This window comes from Pelophylax lessonae, assembly GCF_965119305.1.
Source record: "Pelophylax lessonae genome assembly, chromosome: 3".
Classification (NCBI taxonomy): Eukaryota; Metazoa; Chordata; class Amphibia; order Anura; family Ranidae; genus Pelophylax; species Pelophylax lessonae.
The window spans coordinates 49,667,380-49,693,102 of NC_138770.1; the positions used below are offsets into that span (position 1 = coordinate 49,667,380).

At 43.6% G+C, this 25,723-nt stretch overlaps 1 protein-coding gene and 1 long non-coding RNA gene across 2 annotated transcripts in view; one reads left to right on the plus strand and one right to left on the minus strand.

Annotated features, from left to right (window-relative positions):
- The window catches only part of LOC309550900 (3-galactosyl-N-acetylglucosaminide 4-alpha-L-fucosyltransferase FUT3-like), a 1,045,386-nt gene that overhangs the window by 969,128 nt on the left and 50,535 nt on the right, over positions 1-25,723 (plus strand). The gene's annotated exons all lie outside the window — the stretch shown is intronic.
- Positions 10,414-24,004, minus strand: LOC309551269. Its single transcript, XR_014225064.1, has 3 exons — positions 23,888-24,004; positions 13,854-13,948; positions 10,414-10,563 (listed from the first exon to the last, which is right to left on the minus strand). It is a non-coding gene; the product is annotated as an uncharacterized lncRNA (long non-coding RNA).

The following is a 25,723-nucleotide window of genomic DNA, read 5'->3' on the forward strand; positions in this document are numbered from 1 at the left end:
GCGACATTGCGGCGGACAGATCGGACCCTTGACTGACATTTTTGACACTTTTAGGGGTACCAGTGACATTTCTACAGTAATCAGTGCTATAAATATGCACTGTTACTGTAAAAATGACACTGGCAGGGAAGGGTTTAATTTTATTGGAGAGGGAGGGGTTAATGTATGCCTGGTGCTTACTAACGTGTGTGGGGGGAGGTGACTGAGTGACACAGGGACAGATCGCATGTTCAGCTATGCTGAACCCTGCAATCTGTCACTGTTTGTCACTTAGGAGATCCGCCCGCTCTGTTTACACAAGAGGGCGGATCTCCAAACTCGATTCCCCGACGATTATGCACTATACCAGAAGAAAGACAGGTCAATTTTTCGGTGTTTACAGAAACACCCGAACAGCCAAGGTTCAACCTGAAGCTCACCCCTAATATACATATACTGTATACAAACAATATACGCTGTTCTACAAAACTATGTGGTCTATTTATAACAAAATTAGTTGGGCGTGGAATGTCATTCACCCATACTTGATGCATTCTGGTCCCATTTTACTTAATATAATGATTTCCTATGATCATTAGCTCCATCTAATGGCCAAAATGTGGCATTTTTTTCTGATTGCGGCATCTCAGGAAAATACCACTAGATGGAGCTGACGATCTTTGGAAATCAGCATGTTAAACAAAATAGGATGAATGAATGTCAAATTTCTCCAACAATTTGTTATTTTTTTTTTTAAATAAAAAGACCCCCTTGTTTTGCAGAACAGCACCATCAGATACCCCAACACGCCAAAATCTTGATAGCAAAGGCAGTTCTATTACTCATAAGGCCCAGCATTACACCATCATCATATAGCAATTATAAATGTGCCAGACACATATAAATACAGAATAACTTAATGTCGATGTTCCCTGCCCAGGGCACTGACTGTCAAAATGGACTTGCTTCTGTTTTTATGCAATGTCCTGAATACTCAATGAAGGCAATATAAAATGAGTCAGCTGGCACCGGGTCGTAGATAATTGCCATTAACAATGATAAATACTAACCAGTTACCACTCTTCTTTAAGGCAAACCACGGTTCACATTTACTTATCCCTTGTAATGTTGACTTACAATTCATTGTTGGTTCAATCCACACATTTTTACAAACTTGATGTTCCAGATAATATTTGCTGTGCTTAATACACAGACTGTTAAGGAATGAGTTAAAAAAAAAATTGCAGAACTATTTATCCATCCAAAAGGTGCGTAAATTTGTGAATGGGGCCAATCAAATGTTCTCAGGCTATAACCTCTGCAATTCAAATGTGTGAAAGTGGGGAATACCTAATTATGGCCACTAGATGGCACAGACTATCATAAGAATTAAGCATGCTCCTCAGTGCATCTAGTATCCATAAGGTGGTATTTTTTGCATTCATATATTCAAAGTCGAAGGACCTGACTTTGACAAAGCGCGGAGCGTGAAACATGTCATCATTGTGACGGGACCATTCTCTTCCACACTCAAGGGGTTGTCTTTCTGAGCCTGGTCTTCGTGCGTGGGTGATTGACGTCATCACCTGCGCCTCTACTGTCTCCATTCAGCCACACGCTGATGCACATTGCATCGCTCCATCTCCCGGATCACATGCCGTTCGGACCATCATCCCAGCTGAGGTGCTGGTGTCTGCCCTCCACGGAATTACGACTTTGCAGGATCTGGCAGCTGTGGGGCAAGCTCAGCCTGACACTCCAACAATTGTTATCCAGCATTGTACTATTTGATGTCTATCGTTTTATCCAATAAACTGTTTTAACTTGGATCTTCCTGGTGTGGAGCATTTATTCAGGATATCTTCATTTGCATTCTTATCATCACTTACATTTCTATTATTATTCTACATGATAGCCTCAACCAGAAGTGCTTCCTTTTTCCCCCAGTTGCTATATCGATTATACTCTGACCCCAGGAGTCTTTTAAGGAGTGGCTGAGGTTCTAACACAGGCATCCCCTATATATTGGACTATACTGGGTGCCGTGTTCCTCCTTCTTTGTTGTTTCTACTTTATTAGTTACACCTGTTCATTTGCTTGGTAACACAAATTGCTTATCAGCCAATCAACTCAATGCATTTAAGCATCTAGACGTGGTCAAGATGATTTGCTGAAGTTCAAACCGAGCATCAGAATGGGGAAGAAAGGGGATTTAAGTGACTTTAAATGTGGCATGGTTGTTGGTCCCAGATGGGCTGGTCTGAGTATTTCAAAATCTGCTGATCTACTGTGATTTTCATGCACAACCATCTCTTGGTATTACATAGAATGGACCGAAAAAGAGAAAATATCCAGTGAGTAACAGTTGTTTGGATGAAAATGCCTTGTTGGTGTTAGAGGTCAGAGTAGAATGGGCAGATTGGTTGGAGATGATAGAAAGACAACAGTAACTGAAATAACCACTTGTTACTATCAAGGTATACAGAATCTCTGGATGCACAACACATGGAAACTTGAAGCAACAGCAGAAGACAACACCGGGTGGCTCTCCTGTCAGCTAAGAACAGGAAACTGAGGCTACAATTTGCACATGCTAACCACAATTGGACACTAGAAGATTGGAAAAACCGTTGCCTGGTCTGATGAGTCTCGATTTCAGCTGCGACATTCAGATGGTAGGGTCAGAATCTGACGTAAACAACATGAAAGCTTGGATCTATCCTGCCTTGTATCAACAGTTCAGGCTGGTGGTGGTGGTGTAATGGTGTGAGTGATATTTTCTTGGCACACTTTGTTCTCCTTAGTACCATTTGAGCATTGTTTAACCACTTGCCGTCTGCTCACTCGAGCACTACTGCGGCAAAGTGGTTTGTTATCATCTGGCGACGTAGACCTACGTCGGCAGACACTCCCCTTTCTCGGCGGCGTGCGCGCACTGCTGGAGGCTCGCTCCCGCTGTATTCAGTCACAGCGGGAGTAGGGCCAGGGGAGGAGCAGTGGCGATCGCCGCTGCTCTTCCCCAATTGTCGGGGAATCGAGTGTGGAGATCCGCCTGCTTGTGTAAACACAAGAGGGCGGATCTCCTAAGTGACAGGCAGGGTCAGATTGCAGGGTCGATCTGTCCTTGTGTCACTCAGTCACCTCCCCCCACACACGTTAGTAAGCACCAGGCATACATCAACCCCTCCCTCTCCAATAAAATGAACCCCTTCCCTGCCAGTGTCATTTTTACAGTAACAGTGCATATATATAGCACTGATTACTGCAGTAATGTCACTGGTACCCCCAAAAGTGTCAAAAATGTCAGTCAAGGGTCCGATCTGTCCGCCACAATGTCGCAGTCCCGCAAAAAAAATCACAGATCGCCGCCATTACTCGTTAAAAAAAAAACACCAAAAATGACAGAAATCTTTCCCTTAGTTAGTAAACGCAATAACTTTTGCGCAAACCAATCAAAATACGCTTATTGTGATTTTTTTTACCAAACATATGTAGCAGAAAACAAGTTGGCCAAAAATTTAAAAAAATTTAGATTTTTACATTTTTTGGGGGGGAATTTCTTGAAATGTGAAAATGTGAAAAATATTGTTATTTTTTCAAAATTTACGCTCTTTTTTTGTTTATAGCGCAAAAAGTAAAAATCGCACAGGTGATCAAATACCACCAAAAGAAAGCTCTGTTTGTGGGAAAAAAAGGACATAAATTTCGTTTGGGTATGGTGTTGCACGACCGTGCAATTGTCAGTTAAATTCGCACAGCGCCGAATCGCAAAAAGTGGCCCAGATGTAAGACAGCAAAATCCTCTAGTGGTAAAGTGGTCAACATCACGGCCTACCTGAGTATTGTTGCTGACCATGTCCATCCCTTTATGACTACGATGTACCCATCTTCTAAAGGCTACTTCCAGCAGAATAATGCACCATGTCACAAAGCTCAAATAATCTCAAACTGGTTTATTGAACATGACAATGAGGTCACTGTACTTCAACGGCCTACACAGTCACCACATCTAAATACAATGGAGCCCCTTTGGGATGTGGTGGAATAAGAGATTTTCATCATGGATGTGCAGTCGAAAAAATCTGCAGCAACTGCGTTATGCTATCATGTTAATATTAACCAAAATCTCTGAGGAATGTTTCCAATACCTTGTTGAACCACTTCCATACACCCGGCCGTTATATGATGTCTTTAGGCAAAAGGTGGTCCAACCCGGTACTAGCAAGGTGTACCTAATAAAGTGGCCAGTGAGTGTATATTCCTTATATAAGATCGTTTTGAGAGGGGCATTATCATGAAAGTGAAAAGGACCACAGATTACTACTGGTTGACTCTGGATGTTTAATCTTTCTGCTCAGCATTCCTGCATAATAGGGGTTTGAGTACAGATGCCACATAAACAGGTAACTTTCCTCCTTCAAGCAATTCAATTCATCCTTACACACAATTATTTTGTTTTTCTTGACACATTTTTTCCTTCAAGTGAGAGGTACTGCTATGGGTACCCAATTTGCTCCTAACTTTGCAAATCTATGTATTGGTAAATTTGAGGAGAATCTTATAACAATATGCTTCAATCCATTTTATTGAAAAATTCAATGTTATAAAATATATAGGTGACCTCTTGGTCATCTGAGAAGGAAACCCCTTCAATATTTCTTTGTACTTTGAATAGCAATACATAAATTTCACTAGTCACCTCCACCCTCCCTCCATTAAATACCTAGATGTGGTATTAATGGGCAATTCAGAAGGATCAATTACAACAAAGACATTTTTTTTAAGAAGATGGATAGCAACAACTACCTTAATTTCAATAGGAAGGTCAGTGCCTGGAAGAAACTGTGAAGGATGATGCTATCACCGATTTCCTACAATCACTTGTACTGTCGAGTACACCCTGGGATCCTGGTTGCCTTTAGAGATTGTAAAGCTGCTATAACCTTAGCTAAGTAACTTTTAGCATTTTCCAATTGTATACAGACTATAGATCATGCTTATTCACTAGGAAGTGAAGGCAGTGCAGTGGCGTAGCGTGGGGGGTTCAGGGGGGGCCGGCCGCACCGGGCGCAGCATCTGGGGGGGTCATCCGCAGTGTCACTCTGTCTGTCTGACTAACATACACAGTTCACACACTGTCTGCGGCTGCCTCCATCTTTAGGCTGGGAGATGTCCAGCGCGGCCGCCCTATGGCTGAAAATGGCAGGGCGGGGCGGGGCTGGACTGTGCCTCACCTGTCCATTGGTGTAGTGTGGGGTGGCGTTGCAAGCCAATCCCTGCCTATGCGGCCTCTCCTCACTGCTCAGTCAGTTTAGCAGCGAGTGAGTCAGCAGCCTGGGCGTCACAAAGTGTTTTTTTTTTTTTTTTAATCACCTGATTAGAGCCAGAGGCTCTAATAGGCTTCAAAAAAGGGTGGACCCGGGGCGCAAAGCAGTGCGCCCTGAGCCCACCCATTGTGTGACAATAGCGAATGAAAATTCGCTATTGTCACACGGATCATTCTCCTGGCCAATCAGGAAGCGGGTCTGAGACCGGCTTCCTGATTGGCCGAAAGGCGAACGCATACCATTGGCAGAGGAGGAGACGGGAGGACTCGAGGAGACGCGGGGAACTGAGGAGAAGCCGCCGCTGCAGGTAAGTCTCTCTGCATTGAAGGGGGCACGCTGGTCTCTCTGCTATGAAAGGGGGCACACTGGTCTCTCTGCATTGAAAGGGGGCAAACTGGTCATTCTGCATTGAAAGGGAGCACACTGGTCTCTCTGCATTGAAAGGGGGCACGCTGGTCTCTCTGCATTGAAAGGGGGCACGCTGGTCTCTCTGCATTGAAAGGGGGCACGCTGGTCTCTCTGCATTGAAAGGGGGCACGCTGGTCATTCTACATTGAAAGGGGGCACGCTGGTCACTCTGCATTGAAAGGGGTCACGCTGGTCATTCTGCATTGAAAGGGGGCACACTGGTCTCTCTGCATTGAAAGGGGGGCACGCTGGTCTCTCTGCATTGAAAGGGGGCACGCTGGTCATTCTACATTGAAAGGGGGCACGCTGGTCACTCTGCATTGAAAGGGGGCACGCAGGTCATTCTACATTATAAGGGGGCACGCTGGTCATTCAAACTTGTATTTAGATGCATTTTTTCTTTAATTACATCAGTATTTTCATAACAAACAATACATGTGCTTAGGGGGTAAGGGTTTATTTAACTAATCTAGTGGAAGAGACTCGAGTGCTAAAATCTCGTGGGTTTGGGGGGGGTGCAAATTACTTGCCTTGCCCCGGGTGCTGACAACCCACGCTACGCCACTGAGGCAGTGTGTTCATGAGTTATATGTACAGTACATCTGTCAGTCTTGTATTGTATTCCTATAATAGTTTGCATGTACAGCATTTTATTTAGTTAAATTGCATCAATACACTGCAGAGGTTTTATTGCTGCCTTGGGTTTACCACAAAGAACCTTAAATGATGCAAAGCAAAACAATTAGGTCAACAGAGCCTTCTGTGTCGTTCAGGTCACCAGTTCCTTTCCCTCCTCAGTCTATTTATCTCTTGTTTGTGTACATACACATTTAATTCATAAGCTTTTTAGCTCCAACTTGAAGAGATTGCTCCCCTAGACCTCAATGTCTAAAACCAATTGATAATATCCATTGCATATAATTGGACAGAACACCATGGCTATATCCATTGTCCTTTTCTGAACATACTGTAGGTGAATTATTTTCTTCTCTTCATGGAGGCACCACAACTACTCATGATCATTTATTTTATCAGGTCTCCTATAACATCTTGTTTTTTAGATTGTCTTAAAGTTTTTTGCTCCTTTAGGCTACATCTGCACTTTATTTTAGCCATTGTACAGGCATACAAGGGCTGTCTGATGCTTGAGCGTTTATTGTAATTTTGTTTAGCCAATCGATAGGGAGGCCAAACAGCAAGATGTACATGGTTTTGCACATTTGTCACACATTTTTAAGTTCTCTAATTGATTTCTATTGGGGCCAAAACACTTGAAGTTTAAAGTTTGATATAAGCTCATGTACTTTTTCAAGCTAAAAGCTTCAAGCAAAACTACACTCATGTGTAAACTGGTAGAATTGATAACTAGAGTTGAGCGGACACCTGGATGTCCGTGTTCGGTGGGTCCGGCCGAACTTGAAAAAAAAGTCCGGGTCCGTGACCCGGACTTTTTCCGAACTTGACCCGGACACCGAACCCCATTGAAGTCAATGGGGACCCGAACTTTCAGGCACTGAAATGGCTCTAAATAACCGATGGAAAGGGCTAGAGTGCTGCAAATGGCAGCAATATGTTTTATGTCACGGTCAGCAGCAGGCTATGAAGGAAAAAAAATCCCCTTTAAATTTGTAATTTTTAAATAGATTAGAACAGCACTGTGTAGTAAAATATAGCTGAACGCTGCACACAACAGACTGATAAAAATATTTTTTTTTCTCCCTCCTCCTCCTCCTCCTCAGTGGGCTCAAGTGAGGGCAAAAAGATTGTTCACTGCACCACCCCCCACACAGCAAAATCGATGTAGATCGCTAACGGACGATTGTTCTGTCATGTGTCTCCTAATCTCTCCCTGCCTACTCTCTCCAGCCTGTCCCTAAAATGCTTTTCTATCTTTCCCTGCCTACACTCCGACCTGTCCCTACAGTCTTTTCTAACAGCCACAATGTTTTTTTTTCCTGTCTCTGTCCCTAATCAGCAGCAGCCAGCACCGTTGTGTGTGCTCTCTCCCTACACTAGAACAGACTGACGCGCACCGCGCTGTGTCTCTAGCTTATAAAGACCTGGGTCACATGCTTCAGCTGGCCAATCACAGCCATGCCATTAGTAGGCATGGCTGTGATGGCTTCTATGGCAACCCAGTTAAACGCTTGTTGATTGGCTGTTGAAACCGCGCCATTAAAACTGCGCCATTACATACAAAACAGGAAATAAAATTACCAAACACGGATTTTAAACCCGAATATACAGTAAAGTTTTCGGGTCCGTGTCCGGGTAACAAAAATCCAATTATCCGGTACGGACCCGAATAATACAGTCCGTGTTCTCTCAACCCTATTGATAACCATGGGATTTTGGTTGTAGAACATTTTGGAGCTTTGAGCTACATATTTCAACACTGTTAAAAAGGATTTAATAGCTGTTGGCTACAAATGTGTGCCACCCTATCTGTTCATCCAACGTCATTACTATTGGTTTTGTTACAAAGTATTGTTGCCTTCCCTTACAAGGTTTCAGATTTTGAAATTAAAAGATCTTTTATTTGCTAAGCCCTAAATATTGTTTTAAGAATGTTCTGCATAGCTATACGCTGACTGCATTTATGCTTATGTCGACTTTCTTTTACAGTTTTTACATTGTGCTGTTTTTATTTTATTTGGAATATTATATTTTATATTATTATTATTAATGAATTAATTATTAATTGTTTATTTTATATTTTTTTATTTTCCTAGGTGGACTTTATTTGCATTCAGACAGCCCTAGGTAAAGTCCATAAATGATGCTCAGCTTCCTTGATTGAAAGAATTGAAATCCAAAGAATGAAAGGGTTTGTCGGGATACACTAAAACCATAAAAACAAAAAGAGAGGGCCAGCACCAGCCTAGTGCATTAACCTCAAAACATGTATTTATTATTAAAAGAATGGTATACATTATAGTCACAAACCAACAGGTGTATAGCAGCTTGTTAAGTTAATCATTTGGTTCTGAAAAAGAGGAAAGACCCTCGAAACGTGTTAACCTGTTGGACTTGTAATGTTCTGTTATGAACTGTGATGTAACATGAACTGGCTGCTATTAATTTAAACCAAGACCGGAATCTAGACAGCTATCATTTCTGGGGTCCACTCTCAAGCACAGAAGGTTTTGCATTTGTTTGTTGGCTTGGGACAATGAAAGGGGTTGGCCAGGGACAGTCAGTCTGGGGAGAAAATATGATGCTGGAAACCTTACAGCTTGAAAATGAGGCAGTGCCCATTGTAAGGGGCTCCCACCAACTCTGGTTCCCAGGTCTGTATACCTGCTCTGTTCATTTTGAGGGGTTCCCACCATTCCTGTGCACAGTATCTGGATCTGCACACTTGCTGTGCCCATTATAAGGGGTTCATATGATCCTGCACTGAATTTCTGGATCTTCACAACTGTTGAGCTCATTATGAGGAGTTCCCACCATTCCTGTGCACAGTATATGGATCTGCACACTTGCTGTGCCCATTATAAGAGGTTCATATGATCCTGCACTGAGTTTCTGGATCTTCACAACTGTTGAGCTCCTTATAAGGGGTTCCCAGCATCCCTGTTCTAAATTGCTGTCTTTGCCCCAAGAGGAATGTTGGAAGAAAATCAGGAACTGGAGATTTCACCACTGGACCTCCCGATTTAAATATCCATATGGGTTGACAGTCCCTTAACCACTTTGCCCCTGAGTACCGTAGCACTACTGCGGCAAAGTGTCTCTTTATCGTCTGACGACGTAGACCTACGTCGTCAGACACTCCCCCTTCAGTCACAGCGGGAGTCGGGCCAGGGGAGGAGCTCTGCCCCGATCGTCGGGGATCTAGTGTGGAGATCCGCCCGCCTGTGTAAACACAAGCGGGCGGATCTCCCAAGTGACAGGGAGTGACAGATCGGAGTGTTCAGCATAGCTGAACCTGCGATCTGTCCCTGTGTCACTCAGTCACCTCCCCCCCCACACGTCAGTAAGCACCAGGCATACATTAACCCCTCCCTCTCCAATAAAATTAACCCCTTCCCTGCCAGTGTCATTTTTACAGTAACAGTGCATATATATAGCACTGATTACTGCAGTAATGTCACTGGTACCCCCAAAAGTGTCAAAAATGTCAGTCAAGGGTCCGATCTGTCCGCCGCAATGTCGCAGTCCCGCAAAAAAAATAGCAGATCGCCGCCATTACGCGTTAAAAAAAAAACACCAAAAATGACAGAAATCTTTCCCTTTGTTAGTAAACGCAATAACTTTTGCGCAAACCAATCAAAATACGCTTATTGTGAATTTTTTTACCAAACATAGGTAGCAGAAAACAAATTGGCCAAAAATTTAAAAAATATTGTTGTTTTTTCAAAATTTACGCTCTTTTTTTGTTTATAGCGCAAAAAGTAAAAATTGCACAGGTGGTCAAATACCACCAAAAGAAAGCTCTGTTTGTGGGAAAAAAAGGACGTAAATTTCGTTTGGGTATGGCGTCGCACGACCGCGTAATTGTCAGTTAAAGTCGCACAGCGCCGGATCGCAAAAAGTGGCTCCAGACGTAAGACAGCAAAATCCTCTAATGGTAAAGTGGTTAAAGATGTCAGGTTGACCATCAGATTCTGCATAGTTGCTTATTACTGTTGAGAAGTTTAGAAGTTTGACCCATTCAGTGAGATAATAATAAAGATAAAAAAAAACACCAAATATATCATATGATTCTGGATGATACTTTATTATTCTTATCAGGTATGTGGTATTCTGCAGAGTGAATTCCACCTGGATACCAAAGTCTCAGGATGATAGTGTTGGTCGGTCATCGATGGACCTGTGATATGTCCTGCTCCACTGTAGCCTCACTCTGTGGAAGGTAAAGAACCACATGAAATAATTATTAGACATAAAACAGAAGTGTTATCAGCAACTGTGACTATAATAAAGCCTGAACATTTTAGAAGAATTGTGTATTTTCCAGTATGGCAGAGATCTGAAACTTTCTCAGCTATAAAGTAGCTATGGTACAAATAGTATTTATTGTACTCATTCTCCTGTGCTGGTAATAACCAAGTAATGAAATATTTTTGAAGCTCAGGGGTGGAGACTGTACAGAAGAAACCACTTATCTGTGTTGGGACCTTCCTGCTTTTGTTCCTTGCTTAAAAGGACATTTAATTTAGCAACCCTTTAGCTATACCGTAATACACTTCCAGCTTTCCACTATCTCCTGTAGTGCCATCAGCAGGAGGAACTTTAGGGGACCCAAGAAATTACGGTAACACTCCCAAAAAGTATTGGTTTCCCAGAGAACTTCTGGTGATAGTTTCTTAAGATCAGAGCAGTATATATAAGCACAGGTGACAGGATAGGTAACTATGTGCACTCTTCTTGAACAGGTAGACCTTTCCTTGGAAAGTGTTTTTATAGCAACGGGTTCCTTTTAAGTAACCACCTCCAGCAGGAAGGTCCCACCCCCAAGCAGTGGTTTATTTTGTAGAGGCCCTGCCCCTGAGCTTTCTGCATTTTTCCTGGTGCAGTTTTTACCCATGCTAAGCTCTCGGTATTGCAGAATTCTCCATGCTTCATGAATCTTTTGGACTTAGCAGTTCATTATTTGTTTCTACATGGGTGTTGGAATTTAAGGACCACTTATGTGGTTGAGTCTTCCACCTTCTGGTGATATTTTATCCTCTGGGCATATCACATTCTCAAACTGGTGAGCAGTACAGCATGGTGGTGTGCCGAACACTATTAAAATAATGCAACTAAGGGTTATAATGATGCTGGTGGAGTACTATTATGATGATGCCCAAATATTACAAAGCTTTGGCCACTAGGGGCAGATTTTGACTTCCTGCATCACTAGGCCAACTATCCTGCACTACACCCACTCCTACCCCAGTTGACTGGCCAGCCTCGGTATCACACAGAATAAAAGAACAGTTAACAGCCACACAAGGCACAGCAGAGCTGGGGTCAGAGAGAATGTAAGAGATACCTTACCCACTCTGTGTCAGCACTCCTACAACCAATATCTAGAATAACACAAACTGTCACCGATCATAAACGTATAAACTGATGCCTTATATCATTTTTTTTTCATTCTTTATTTGAAATCTTTCAACAAATTTAATAAATAAGCATTTTTTTCATGCTGCTTTCATGTTGTGTTTGCAGACCATGCTAGGCTTTATATTAAGAAAGTCCAGCACTAGCTTTGAATGTGTTGATTGTTTCTTCAGCTGTTTGTGTACTATGATCTCCTGCTAATCTTGCCTATTCAAAGCATAGTAATAAACCAGCTTTTTAAACTCAATATTTTTTTACTTTCTACTATAAAACATATTAAAAAAAATCAATTATCAATTTAGGCTAAAATTTATTCTGCTATATGTCTTTGATAGCATCTACAAACTATGGTATACAGCAGTGGTAGCTGGTGGAGTTTTAAGATGGTGGGGCACAAGACCCCGCCCTTCCATTTGACCCCTCCCATTTATCAGAAGCCCCACCCCTTATAGACTCCACCCATTTTGTCCCCTGTATTTTGCTTGCGTGAACAAATTCTCCCAATATATCACATATTAAGGGGTCCATCAGTACTAGTATATCCCATAATAGGTTACAGGGGCCCCCAATGCAGAGATCAGTGTGCGTGCCCCCAATGCAGTGACCAGCAAACGTGGTGCCCCCAATGCAGAGATCAGCGTGCGTGCCCCCAATGTAGTGACCAGCATACGTGGTGCCCCCAATGCAGAGATCAGCGTGCGTGCCCCCAATGTAGTGACCAGCATACGTGGTGCCCCCAATGCAGAGATCAGCGTGCATGCGTGCCCCCTTAAAAGCTGTCAGTGACAGTGTGTTGGCCGGGCGGGCCCCCCCTGAGGCAGCAGCAGTGGTTCTTCTCTGCTCTGCGAACTTCCAAGTCCCGACGGCGGCGGCTCTCCTCTCTCCGGTGGGTGGGAAGGTGATCACGTGACGCCGGGGCGGTGCACTGCCCCCACGTGTCACGTCACCAGGTCCCGGGATATCCTGCTGTGATTGGTCCAGGCTGGAGTCTGAACCAATCACAGCCAGGACATCAGAAAAGTGGGGAGTGTCGGGGCGCATTGCTCTGCGCCCCGATGACCCCCAGAAGGCCGCAGATGGGGTCAAAAGCCCCACCCCCCCATACCCACCACTAGGTCCAGCGCCCCTAGTGGACTAAAAATTGAATTTTTTATCTTTTTTTTTTCTTCTTTTTTTTGGGGGGGCGGTGCCCCTACGCCCCTATGGACAGGCTGCCACTGGTATACAGTATATAGTGAAATGTATTTATTTTTTATACTAGTAATGACAATGATCAGCCACTTATAGTGGGACTGTGATAGTACGGAGGGCAATCTGACACTGACACTGGTCTGGAGGTAGACTAACTGACACTGATATCACCAGTGACACTAATTCAGTAATCAGTGATCATACTATACACTGTCACTGTACTAATGACAGCAGCTGGAAAGGGGTTAACATCTCGGGGTAATCAAGGACGTAAATGTGTGCCTAACAAGTGCTAATGTGTGTAATGTGTGCTGCTTTTTACTAAAAATCTGCTTGTTCCTGCTAGCTCCTTTGCAGTGAGAAGAAACAGACGTTCCCTCTGTACAGAGCCCTGTGTGTTTGTCAACATAGCACTCTGGGCTGTGATTGGACACAGCCGATCAGCAGGTCTCAGTTATAAATCATTGGCTGAAACCTGCTGACAAAAATCCAGTGGGAGTCTCCTGGAGGGGGGGGGGGGGTGCCCTGAACTTGGAAGAAGGTGCTGTACAGGTACGTGACAGTGCCTGTGCATGCCTTCCTGCCCCCTCTACAATTGCTGCGGGCGAGTCTACAAGTGGTTAATGAGCAAGCATTTTCTTTGTTCAAGAACAAGTCCAGGATAACCCTTGGGAGCTAGCTAAATCGCATTAAACCCTTAAAAACTACTATTCTCATCTTCCCCCTTCCCAAATGACTTTCAATTAATTCCTCCAAAAGAGTGAAACTTCAACTATATCTCACATTTTTTGCTGAAATGTCTCCAACATAAACTGCTAGCTTTGCCCATTTCTATTTATTACTAAATATATATATATATATATAAATGAATAAAATAATTATGGGTCCACTTACATTCAGGATCATCACATTTCATCGTACAATAGACATTGCAGCACTTCCGGCTGCCTGGACAGGATTCGTCACTTCGGCACCTTCTTTTTATTAATCTGCACGGTGCGAAGGTTTCATAAAATGGACATTGGCCTTCTTTTTCTGCACACAAAGTATGATGTTTAGTGCTTTTCTCCAAATACAGTTTATATAACTATAATGTGTATAACATTTATATCATTCAAGATTTGAGCACTTAATGCAATTGTACAGATGATTTCATTATTCCCTTGAGATATAACACAACTAAAAAATCACCTGAACAGGATGTGCTAACAACATTTAAAAACGTGCACTCGAAAAGATCCTTCAACACAGCATACGCTATATGGTCCAAAGCTTGGGGACGCCTGACCATCATACCTAGAGTATATTTGGTTTCACTCCCTTGTTATCGCTCACCTCAACTATTGAAACTCCACCCCCAATGACCTACTCTACCTCTACACAGGCTTTTGCCCCCCCTTCAGTCTATCATGAATGCTTCTGCCAGATTAATTTACCTATCTAACTGCTCAGTGTCTTCCACCCCTCTCTGCCTATTCCTCCACTGACTTCCATTCTGTCTCCTCCACCCCTCTCTGCCAATCCCTCCACTGGCTTCCATTCAATGTCCTCCACCATTCTCTGCTAATCCCTCTACTGGCTTCCATTCGGTGTCCTCCACCCCTCTCTGCCAATCCCTCCACTGGCTTCCATTCAATGTCCTCCACCATTCTCTGCTAATCCCTCTACTGGCTTCCATTCGGTGTCCTCCACCCCTCTCTGCCAAACCATCCACTGGCTTCCATTCATTGTCCTCCACCCCTCTCTGCCTATTCCTCCACTGACTTCCATTCTGTCTCCTCCACCCCTCTCTGCCAATCCCTCCACTGGCTTCCATTCAATGTCCTCCACCATTCTCTGCTAATCCCTCTACTGGCTTCCATTCGGTGTCCTCCACCCCTCTCTGCCAAACCATCCACAGGCTTCCATTCATTGTCCTCCACCCCTCTCTGCCTATTCCTCCACTGACTTCCATTCTGTCTCCTCCACCCCTCTCTGCCAATCCCTCCACTGGCTTCCATTCAATGTCCTCCACCATTCTCTGCTAATCCCTCTACTGGCTTCCATTCGGTGTCCTCCACCCCTCTCTGCCAAACCATCCACTGGCTTCCATTCATTGTCCTCCACCCCTCTCTGCCTATTCCTCCACTGACTTCCATTCGGTGTCCTCCACCCCTCTCTGCCAATCCATCCACTGGCTTCCATTCATTGTCCTCCACCCCTCTCTGACAATCTATCCACTCAGTTCTGCCTGTCCCTTGACAAAGTTCCACTATGTGTCCTTCACCCCTCTCTGCCAATCCCTCCACTGGGTTCCACCCAGTGTCCTCCACCCCCTTTCTGCCAGTCCCTTGACTGGGCTCTACTCAGTGTCTTCCACCCCTCTCTGCCAATCCCTCCACTGCGTTCTGTTCAGTGACCTCCTTCCCCTCTCTGCCAATCCTTTCACTGGGTTCCACTCAGTGTCCTTCACCCCTCTCTCTGTCAGTCCCTTGACTGGGTTCCACTAAGTGTCCTTCGCCCCTTTTTACCAATCCTTCCATTGGGTTCTGCTCAGTGACCTCCTTCCCCTCTCTGCCAATCCTTCCGCTGGGTTCCACTCAGTGTCCTTCACCCCCCTCTCTGTCAGTCCCTTGACTGGGTTCCACTAAGTGCCCTTCACCCCTCTTTACCAATCCTTCCACTGGGTTCTGCTCAGTGTCATCCACCCCTCTCTGCTAATCCTTCCACTGGTTCCGCTTAGTGTCCTCCACTCCCTCTCTGCCAGTCCCTCCACTTGGTTCTGCTCAGTGTCCTCCTTCCCCTCTGACAATCCTTCCACTGGGTTTTACTTAGTGTCACCCACCCCCTCTCTGCCAATTCCTTGACTGGGTTCTGCTCATCATCCCCCCCCCCCTCTACCAATTCCTCCACTGGCTTCCGAATGCCCAAAAAATAATATTTAAAAAATAACAAGAACATACAAAGCCATAACTCTGATTTACATTACCAATGTCCTCTTAAAATATCACCCAAACCAATCTCTCCACCACTCCCATGACCTCCTAGTTCTCTAGCTCCCTTGTCACATTCTCCCATGCTCACCTTCAAGACTGCTCCGCAGCCTTCCCCACCCTCTGGAACTCCCTACCCCAATTTGTTTCCAAAGACTTCTAGCTTTCTAGCTTCCTCATCCCCTGTCCTGCTCTCATCTCAATGACTCCCCCCATGCTCTGGATCTCCCTACCCTAATTTAGATCCCAAGACCTCTAGCTTTTTAAATCCCTCATCACCTCTTCCCATCTTCACCTCCAGGACTTCTCCTCCAACCTGTCTGAATATCTCCGCTTTTCGGCGATTACGCAGATTTTATCTTCTCAGGGAAGCCTATCCCACCTCCACCTAACAGCTAAACATTTACTTTCTACATTAATTCTTCCTCACATAATTATTATGTTTTTTTATAATTTGCCCCATCTACTTGATTGTAAGCTATTATGTGCAGGGCCCTCCTAACCCTCTTGTCTTGTATTGTGACTGTACTGACTACCTTTATATTGTAAAGAACAAAAAGAGGGCGCACCAACCTTGTACATTACCCAAATGGAGTGTATTAAAATGAAATAAGAAGAAATATACTCACAAACACAAAAATTGTTATGTGTTCCCATCAGATTTCCCCTGACCCCAAGAAGTAGCAAAATCTGTGCATTTACCCAGAGCCATAGAGAGTTACCACTGCCACATCTCCGGTGAGCACAGGAGAATGTGTTTGTTTGTTCACACTTGTTACCTTTATATTGTGGTGCTGCACTAACTACTAAGAGTCTGGGATGGAATCTGGGGAGTACCCCACACATTTTTTTTTTGTTTTGTATTTTTTCAGGGGGTGCCCCTTAAAAATCAATATTAGACCTGAAGAGTCTGGTATTAAGTTCAGGGGGGAACTCACACCATTTCTTATTTTTTGTTGTAGGGTTCCACTTGGGATCCAAATCTGACCTAAGGGCCTCTTATGACATTTTGGGGAGACCTCACACCAGTTTTCTTTTTTGTTTTTTTACATTTTTTTCATAGGGTTCCCCCTAAAATCTCTCACCTGAAAGGGGCATGACTGCTCACATTTTTTTTTTTTTTTTCACACTGTGCCCACCTCTGAATGTGTTGGGGAAGGGGAATTAGTCACTGGTTGTTGGGACGCCAGCTAGTGCTGGCTCTCTAACAACCAGGTGCCCTGAGCCAGAAGTGTTCACATTTAGCAGTGATAGTAATATTGTTGCTTAATGTTTAATTTCCTGCTGCAGCTGTAGGTTCTACTCGACTGAACACCCATTTGTTCATCTATTCACAGAACCTCCCGATCAGTGGCTAAATGTGCAGCTCATAAACATTGAACACAGTTAAAGAGGTCTCCCTTAAATTACTTCCCCTTCTAGTCACAATTTCTAGGCCTCCAGTGTTAGGATTTTTACTCATACGGTCGAATGTTAAGGACTGTTCCGGATCCCTGAATCTTGGAGCCTTTCACACCTCTCGAGCATTATTTCTAGTTTCAGGTATTGTATTTTTTTTTAAGTACTGTAGCACTAAACTAAGAGGGGTATATGCAAATGCCAGGAGCCTAGCTAATAAAATGAATGAGTTGGAAATGTTAGTACATGAGGAGGATATAGACTTTGTGGGAATAACGGAAACTTGGTTTGACCCCTCACATGACTGGCTGGCCAATATCCAAGGGTATTCGGTGTACCGGAAGGACAGGGTAGGAAAAAGAGGGGGAAGGGTTTGTCTCTATGTCAAGAATAATGTAAGGGTGGTGGAGAGGAGTGATATTATGGAAGGGATGAGTATGGAGTTAGAATCCTTGTGGGTAGAACTCCATAGGGAAGAAGTAAAGGGAAAAGCAATTGTGGGGGTTTGCTATAGGCCACCCAACCAAAGGGAGGAGGTAGAGCTGGAATTTATATCACTGTTGGGTAAAGTGGCAAAACTGGGATCAGTCATCATATTGGGGGACTTCAATTATCCCGACATTGACTGGGAAGAAGGGACTACACACTTACAGAAGGCCCATCTATTCATGGAAATGTTACAGGACAACTACATGTCTCAGTTGGTGGATTCTCCTACTAGAGAAAACGCAGTCCTGGATCTATTGCTCACTAATGACCCAGACTTAATCTCGGAGGTAGGAGTCCAGGACTACCTGGGCTCTAGCGATCACAGGATGATCACATTTAGCTTAAATAACAATATAACAAGGCAAGAGGGAAACATAAGAACCCTAAACTTCAGAAGTGCAAACTTTCACAAATTGTGCTCAATAATGGAAAGGGTAAACTGGGACCAAACCCTAGGAACACTGACCACGGAGGAAAAATGGGAATGCTTTAGGAACATATTAAACAAATGCATCTCGCAGTGCATTCCTATGGGAAATACATTTAGAAGAGACAAAGCTAAACCTGGCTGGCTAAACCGTAATGTTAAAAAACTTATTAGGGGAAAAAAAATGGCCTTCAAGAAATATAAATCAGAGGGCACAGTATCGGCTTTCGAGCAATACAAGGAGGCAAATAAGAAAAGTAAATACAAAATCAAAATAGCTAAAATCAACTTTGAGAGACAAATAGTGGAGGATAGTAAAAAGAACCCAAACAAATTCTTTAAATATATGAACAGCAAAAAAACTAGGGCAGAGCATGTTGCACACATAACTAACGATGAGGGGAGGATGATTACAGAGGACACTGAAAAAGCAACCGTGCTGAACGCTTTTTTCTCGTCAGTCTTTACCCAGGAAAAGGAGGGGTACACTGACCATGACTGTATGGTTAGTAGTAATACACAGGACTTGCCGCTATGGCTAACAGAGGGTGAAATCAGGAAAAGGCTGGATAAAATTAACACAAATAAATCACCAGGCCCGGATGGCGTACATCCGAGAGTACTCAAAGAACTTAGTAAGACTATATCTAGACCACTGTTCCTGAACTTTGCTGATAGTATTATGACAGGAAATGTACCAGGGGATTGGAGGAAAGCAAACATGGTACCGATATTCAAAAAAGGGCAGAGGCATGTCCCGGGAAATTATAGGCCTGTCAGTCTGACATCGATAGTATGTAAACTTCTGGAGGGGATGATAAGGGACTATATTGTAGAGTTTGCTAAAGACAACAACATCATCAGCAGTAATCAGCACGGGTTTACAAATGGGCATTCTTGTCAAACTAATCTCTTAACATTCTATGAGGAGGTGAGCTGTGAGCTAGATAGAGGGAGACCAGTGGATGTGGTGTACCTGGATTTCGCTAAGGCGTTTGATACAGTTCCCCACAAGCGCTTAATTTGTGAAATAAGGTCTGCAAGCATCGACCGCAGGGTTTGCTCTTGGATACGGAACTGGCTAAAAGGGTATGTCCAAAGGGTGGTAATAAATAGCGCATACTCAGACTGGTCTGAGGTGGTAAGTGGGGTCCCCCAAGGCTCAGTCCTGGGACCAACCTTGTTCAATTTATTCATAAACAGCATTGAGGACGGATCGGATCAGTAGTTCTATATCAGTTTTTGCAGATGATACAAAATTGGGCAGGGCAATAACTGCACAGCATGAAGCAGATATCCTACAGAATGACCTGGACAAAATAACGGAGTGGGCAACGACATGGCAAATGAGGTTTAATGTGGATAAGTGTAAGGTTTTGCACAATACACGTTAGGGGGGGAACCCTTGGGGGAATCAAAAATGGAGAAAGATCTGGGAGTCTTGGTAGAGGATAGACTAGGCAATAGCATGCAATGTCAAGCGACAGCTGCCAAAGCCGGCAGAATATTAGCATGCATAAAAAAGGGATGTATTCCAGAGATAAAACTATAATCCTTCCACTTTATAAAACTCTGGTCTGACCACATCTGGAGTACTCTGTCCAGTTCTGGTAGCCAGTCCTCAGGAGGGATGTGTTGGAGCTGGAGAGAGTCCAGAGAAGGGCAACTAAACTAATTAGGGGATTGGAGGACCTTAATTATGAAGAGCGGCTGCAATCGCTTGATTTATTCTCCCTGGAGAAGAGACGCCTGAGAAGGGACATGATAGCAATTTATAAATATCTCAATGGTGATCTCAATGGTGAGGCATGGATCTCTGAGGAATTCAACACATGTGACCAGTAGACCATGTTTGAATACAATTCCTCATGACAGGCCACAAATATCCGCCAGACCGCCATCCACCCACAACAATTCATGGTCCTTGTCTTCGGTAAATACAGCGGCATAAAAGGCATTTCATGTCAATTGAATGCCTAATTTTTGGGGCCTTTCATGGCCGACAATTATTTTTTCTGTCAATGCCTAATGTACCTCCAGCCACAGAATACAACATTCTTAGCTGTCAGGTAAACCCATGTGGGCTAATTTTGGGGCCTGTACTGGCCGACAATTATTTTTTCTGCCAATGCCTAATGTACCTCCAGCCACAGAATACAATGTTTTTAGCTGTCAGGTAAACCCATGTGGGCTAATTTTTGGGGCTTGTACTGGCCGACACTTACTTCTGTATCCTGTGAATGCCTAATGTACCTTCAGCCACAGAATACAACGTTCTTAGCTGTCAGGTAAACCCACGTGGGCTAATTTTTGGGGCCTGTACTGGCCGACACTTACTTCTGTTTCCTGTGTATGCCTAATGTACCTTCAGCCACAGAATACAACGTTCTTAGCTGTTAGGTAAACCCACGTGGGCTAATTTTTGGGGCCTGTACTGGCCGACACTTACTTATTTATCCTGTGAATGCCTAATTTTTCAGACTGGAATTGAAAATCAATGGGTCTGTAAAGGTTCCGCCAAATTGTGGAATGACCCATTTTACAGATGTGTGAATGGACCCTATATGTATTTGACATGTATTTACTGGCTGCTGTCAGTTCTGGCTGATTTAGGAAAAAAAATACATTTATTTGCTTTAAAAAACTTTCGCCTCCCATTAAAGTCAATGGGGCCCGCTGCGAACTTGCGGTTCGCGGACATTTGAGAAAATTTGCGGCTAACGTTCGCAAATCGCCCCGGCCGATGTTCGTCCATCACTAATAGACAGGGCCCTTTGGATGTCAAGTGACTTTAAGGTGGTGCACTTGATGATCAACTTTGATTAAAGAACAAAGTACATCCAGGAAAAAAACTTGATGAATAGAAGGACTTGAATTGTGTGAGAGATCTTCAATTAAATCAGGCAAGCACTATTGTGGTTGAACAAAATGTGTCAGTATCACAGATTCCCCTGATAGAGCGATGTAGAAATAACAGTAACAGTTCAGTGCTCTGTCTTAAGAAGGATTTGGGCAGGTGCCCTCTCACTAATCTTGCAGTGAAGCCCCAAGCAGCGTTCTGGAATGGACAGTCTCTTCAGGTGACCTGACTGTTCACATCAGCCTGGAGTGCTTCACGCAGCCGATGCAGGTGCACCTGGACATGCATCCCCCTTTTTTCAGGCTGGATGTCTGGAGCACAGCAGCTCTCTCTCTCTCTCTCTCTCTATTGCATCCAGTCTCTCCCCTGCCTCGTGGTGAACTGATCTCCTTCCAGCTAAGATGGATGCCTCTTCTCCTCCTCTTTTTAGAGAACTCTGGGAAATGTAGTTCTGTCATAACATAAGTTCATGGAGCCATAGCAGGTGAAGTCTACATGCCCCAGAATGCTTTGTACATTGCTGTTGAGTTGCTCCCTTCTTCCTGCCAATGAGGATGCAGTGGGAGGGAGCAGAACAACACAGAGTCACTGTCACATGAGGAGAAGGAGGAGGGAAAATCCCCCACAGACACTGACAGGCTCTTTCTCCCTCAGAGAGCCTCAGTCAGCTTGGCATGGTGCCAGAGATGCAAGACACCTGCTACAGTAATAAAACATCTCTTTGTCCATCCAGTTCTCTGATTTACACAGCACAGTCCCACCTAGTAGGGTACAAGACACAACCTGCGCCCAGATTATGAACTTTAAAGTTTTTTCAAATTCTTAACTGTCAATAAAAGAGCTTTGAAACAAGCCAGGACTGACCTCTGTAGCTGCTTGTACTGTGAAGTTATTCCTTCTCAAAGAAATCACAGCACAGATTTTAAGCCCCAAATTACACGAGCCACCTGCTCCTGCTTTATTTAACCACTTGCCGACCGCCGCACGCCGATCTACGTCGGCGGTCAGCCCCTCACAGGCAAAGTGACGTAGGGCTACGTCACTAGCTTGTGAGGGTCTAGGGAGCGAGCGCGCGCCACCGGAGGCGCGCTCCCGCGTGGTCACGGACCCCCCCGCGCGTGTGACCGGCGGACCCGATGTCCGCCGGCCACTCTGCGATCGGCGGGGGAGAGGGAGAAAGTCAGGCAGCTTGTGTAAACAAGCTGCCTGTCATTCTCCCCTCTGTATGAGAGCTGATCATATGGATCTACTATGTAGATCCGTTGATCACTCTGCATACAGCTGAAGCCACAGCCAATCACAGTTAGAATCACGCCCCTAGGGACACACACAGCCCCTCCCTTTCAAATAAAGTTAACCCCTTCACTACCAGTGTATTTTTACAGTAACAGTGCATATATATAGCACTGATTACTGTAGAAATGTCACTGGTACCCCCAAAAGTGTCAAAAATGTCAGTCAAGGGTCCGATCTGTCCGCCGCAATGTCGCAGTACCGCAAAAGAAATCGCAGATCGCCGCCATTACGCGTTAAAAAAAAAAACAACAAAAATCTTTCCCTTAGTCAGTAAACGCAATAACTTTTGCGCAAACCAATCAAAATACGCTTTTTGCGATTTTGTTTACCAAACATAGGTAGCATAAAACAAATTGGCCGAAAATGTTAAAAAATTTTGATTTTTACATTTTTTTTGGGGGGAATTTCATATAAAAAAAAGGGAAAAATATTGCTATTTTTGCAAAATTGACGCTCTTTTTTTGTTTATAGCGCGTGATCAAAAAATCGCACAGGTGATCAAATACCACCAAAAGAAAGCTCTGTTTGTGGGAAAAAAAGGACGCCAAATTCGTTTAGGTACAGCGTCGCACGACCGCGCAATTGTCCGTTAAAGTCACGCAGTGCCGAATCGCAAAATACCCCCTGGTCGTTTAGCAGCCAAATCCTCCGGGGCTTAAGTGGTTAAACACAGAAGAAATTGATCTGGGAAATACAAACAAACTTTATTCTTCCCACATCACGTTTTCTCCATTTAACCTTCCCACCCAGCTCGGGTGTCCCTATTTCCAGGGTCTTTACATCCTCGGGGCAGGAAGGACCAGTCAATCACATGACCACTGTGATTGGCTATCACAGTGGTCACATGATTTTTTTGTTTAAAGCACTGACGTTTACAAAGGAAAATGGTTTTCAGGGTGGAACATGTAACATGTTCACACTCCTGCAGTGGCTCGGTGATCTGAGCCCTCCGTGTGACCATTAGGGCCTCCAGGAAATCCATACCAGACGCTTGTGTTCAGACTGAACCTTGAGCTCATCCTTAGTCACAATAATCAAATCGCTCAAAAGATGGACATCTTCTGGGTATGTGGTTAGGATCACCTAGTACAAACTGATGCTTGAAATTGATTTAAAATATTTATATGGTAAGAACAGGCACATCACCAACCTGTTTTGAGCTTGATCCAACTGACTGGTCACATTAAAGATAGGACACACTAACCAAAATCTATCCTCAATTCATTTCACCCAGATTGTATTAAAAATCCTTGTTCAAGCCCTGAAGAAGGGGGAGCCTTTTGCCCCCGAAATGCATTGACTTTATCTGATGTTCTTAACAAATAAGTTTCAAATACACAAATTTCAAGAAAGATGAATGCCTGTACTAGGTACTCCTAACCACATACCCAGGACTCAACTTATAAAGCTGACAGGTTGGCCAGGGCTGAAAAGCTTATTTCTAAAGGACATGGGTCCAATCTCCTCTCATCACTAACCCACTTACCGGCCAAAGCTACTTGAAGCAGAATGATCCCCACGAAGATGACGAGGGCCCCAACTGTAGACGGTTTCATGGTTGTTACTGGAGTGAATATTTGTGTTGTAGCTCCATCTCTGGCATTTATATCAGGAACTTTAATGGGAGGAAAGTGGCAGGACAGGAATGGAAACTGGTTTTGTTTCTTAGTCTGCAATATTTTTTAATATTTTGAGGCGTAGAACGTACATTTTTACATAATATTTATAGTTTATTTTTCCCAGCAGGCATGCCAGCTCTTTAATATCACATATTAATTATTTTATGGCTTTCCACTTACTCCCCTTCCTCAGGCCAAAAATAATTGAAGGATTGGTGTTGGTATACTTGGCAGAAATGTTATTATTACCACACACATTTGTTGCATTCCTGATCTCACCAGTATTAAATCCAATTGTAATGGAACCAAAACCCACAATGTGCCTGTGGGCTTCCGTCAGAATACCACTTCCTTCAGTCTTGAACATAGAAATCAGATATTATAGCATCCCCCATATAAAACTAGCCGATAATAGCTTGTATAAGAACTGGAACATTTATTGAACAAACTCATACCGAATATATACTCCACCAGGTCAGGTGCCTGATTACATTATCATATGCAGATTAAATTGTGTACAGAAATATAATTAACATATCTAAGGAACAACCAACACAAACAGTATTCTACTTTCCCCCCAGCAAATAATAGATGACAGTGATGTAATTAACTTGAGCTAATTAACTAGCTGACTTGCCATCATCGAGCTCATGAAGTACAATACACATTATTATAAGTGTAAACACGTCACACCTTAATACACAGACAATGCTTTGATTATTTAGGAGTCACAGACTTCATGGCAACAGGCTAAAGGTCTCACAGTGTAAAGTGGGAATAAATCTTCATATATTTCTTCAGGTATATTGTTGATAAATATTACTGTTCCATTTGAAGTAATACAAACCATATTCTCTGTGTCCATTAAGTAGTTGTCCATCATTTTCTTGGTCAACCTGTGCCCCTAATAGACACAGGGTGACTTAAACATAATAGGGGCCGGGGGAGCTGGAAAATGGGTTTCCAGAGATCTCAAAGGTAAGCTGGGTTCCACTGGCCCTCCATCCAAAAGTGACTCCAGTCACACCAATGATGGCATCACTCTCCTCTAAAAGATTCACCACAGTGGGATGAAAAACTATCATGGAGTCCAGGTGTAGAGGAGGCATTTCTCAGAAGGCATTCTGTGGGACGAAACGTGTAAGGGAAAGCTACACTGTGACGTCATCACGCTGGCTCAGACGGGTGGCCGCTGGCAGTTGTATTGCTTGAATTTATTCCTTCACTTGTGATTAGTCTACCTTTTTAATAAATCGATCTAAAAACTGCTACACTATGTGGATTATTCTTCTGTCTTCTCCTGCATATGAGATCCTCTTCTAGTGTAAGTATGTGGCCACTTATGAGGAGCACAGGGGAGAGAGCCCATCTGTGGGCAGTATAAAGCCATATTAGACCTCATGTATATTTTTTTTTATGGATTTTTAATAGTGTGACACATTGCTTGTTTATACCGAGGGTGGATCTTGGGGTATTCAGATATCAATGAGTGCTGCTGTCATCACTATATATGTTCACTCTTTTTTTTTTTTTTTTTTTGATTATTATTGATTTGCACCAAGTGCATTTTATTTCTGATATTAGGAAAATAAACTGGTTTGTTTTCTTATTCTGCAATATTTTCAAGGCGTAGAGCGTCCTTAGTTACATCATTTTTATCATTTCTTATTCCTAGAAGCCACACCAACTCTTTCATAACACAT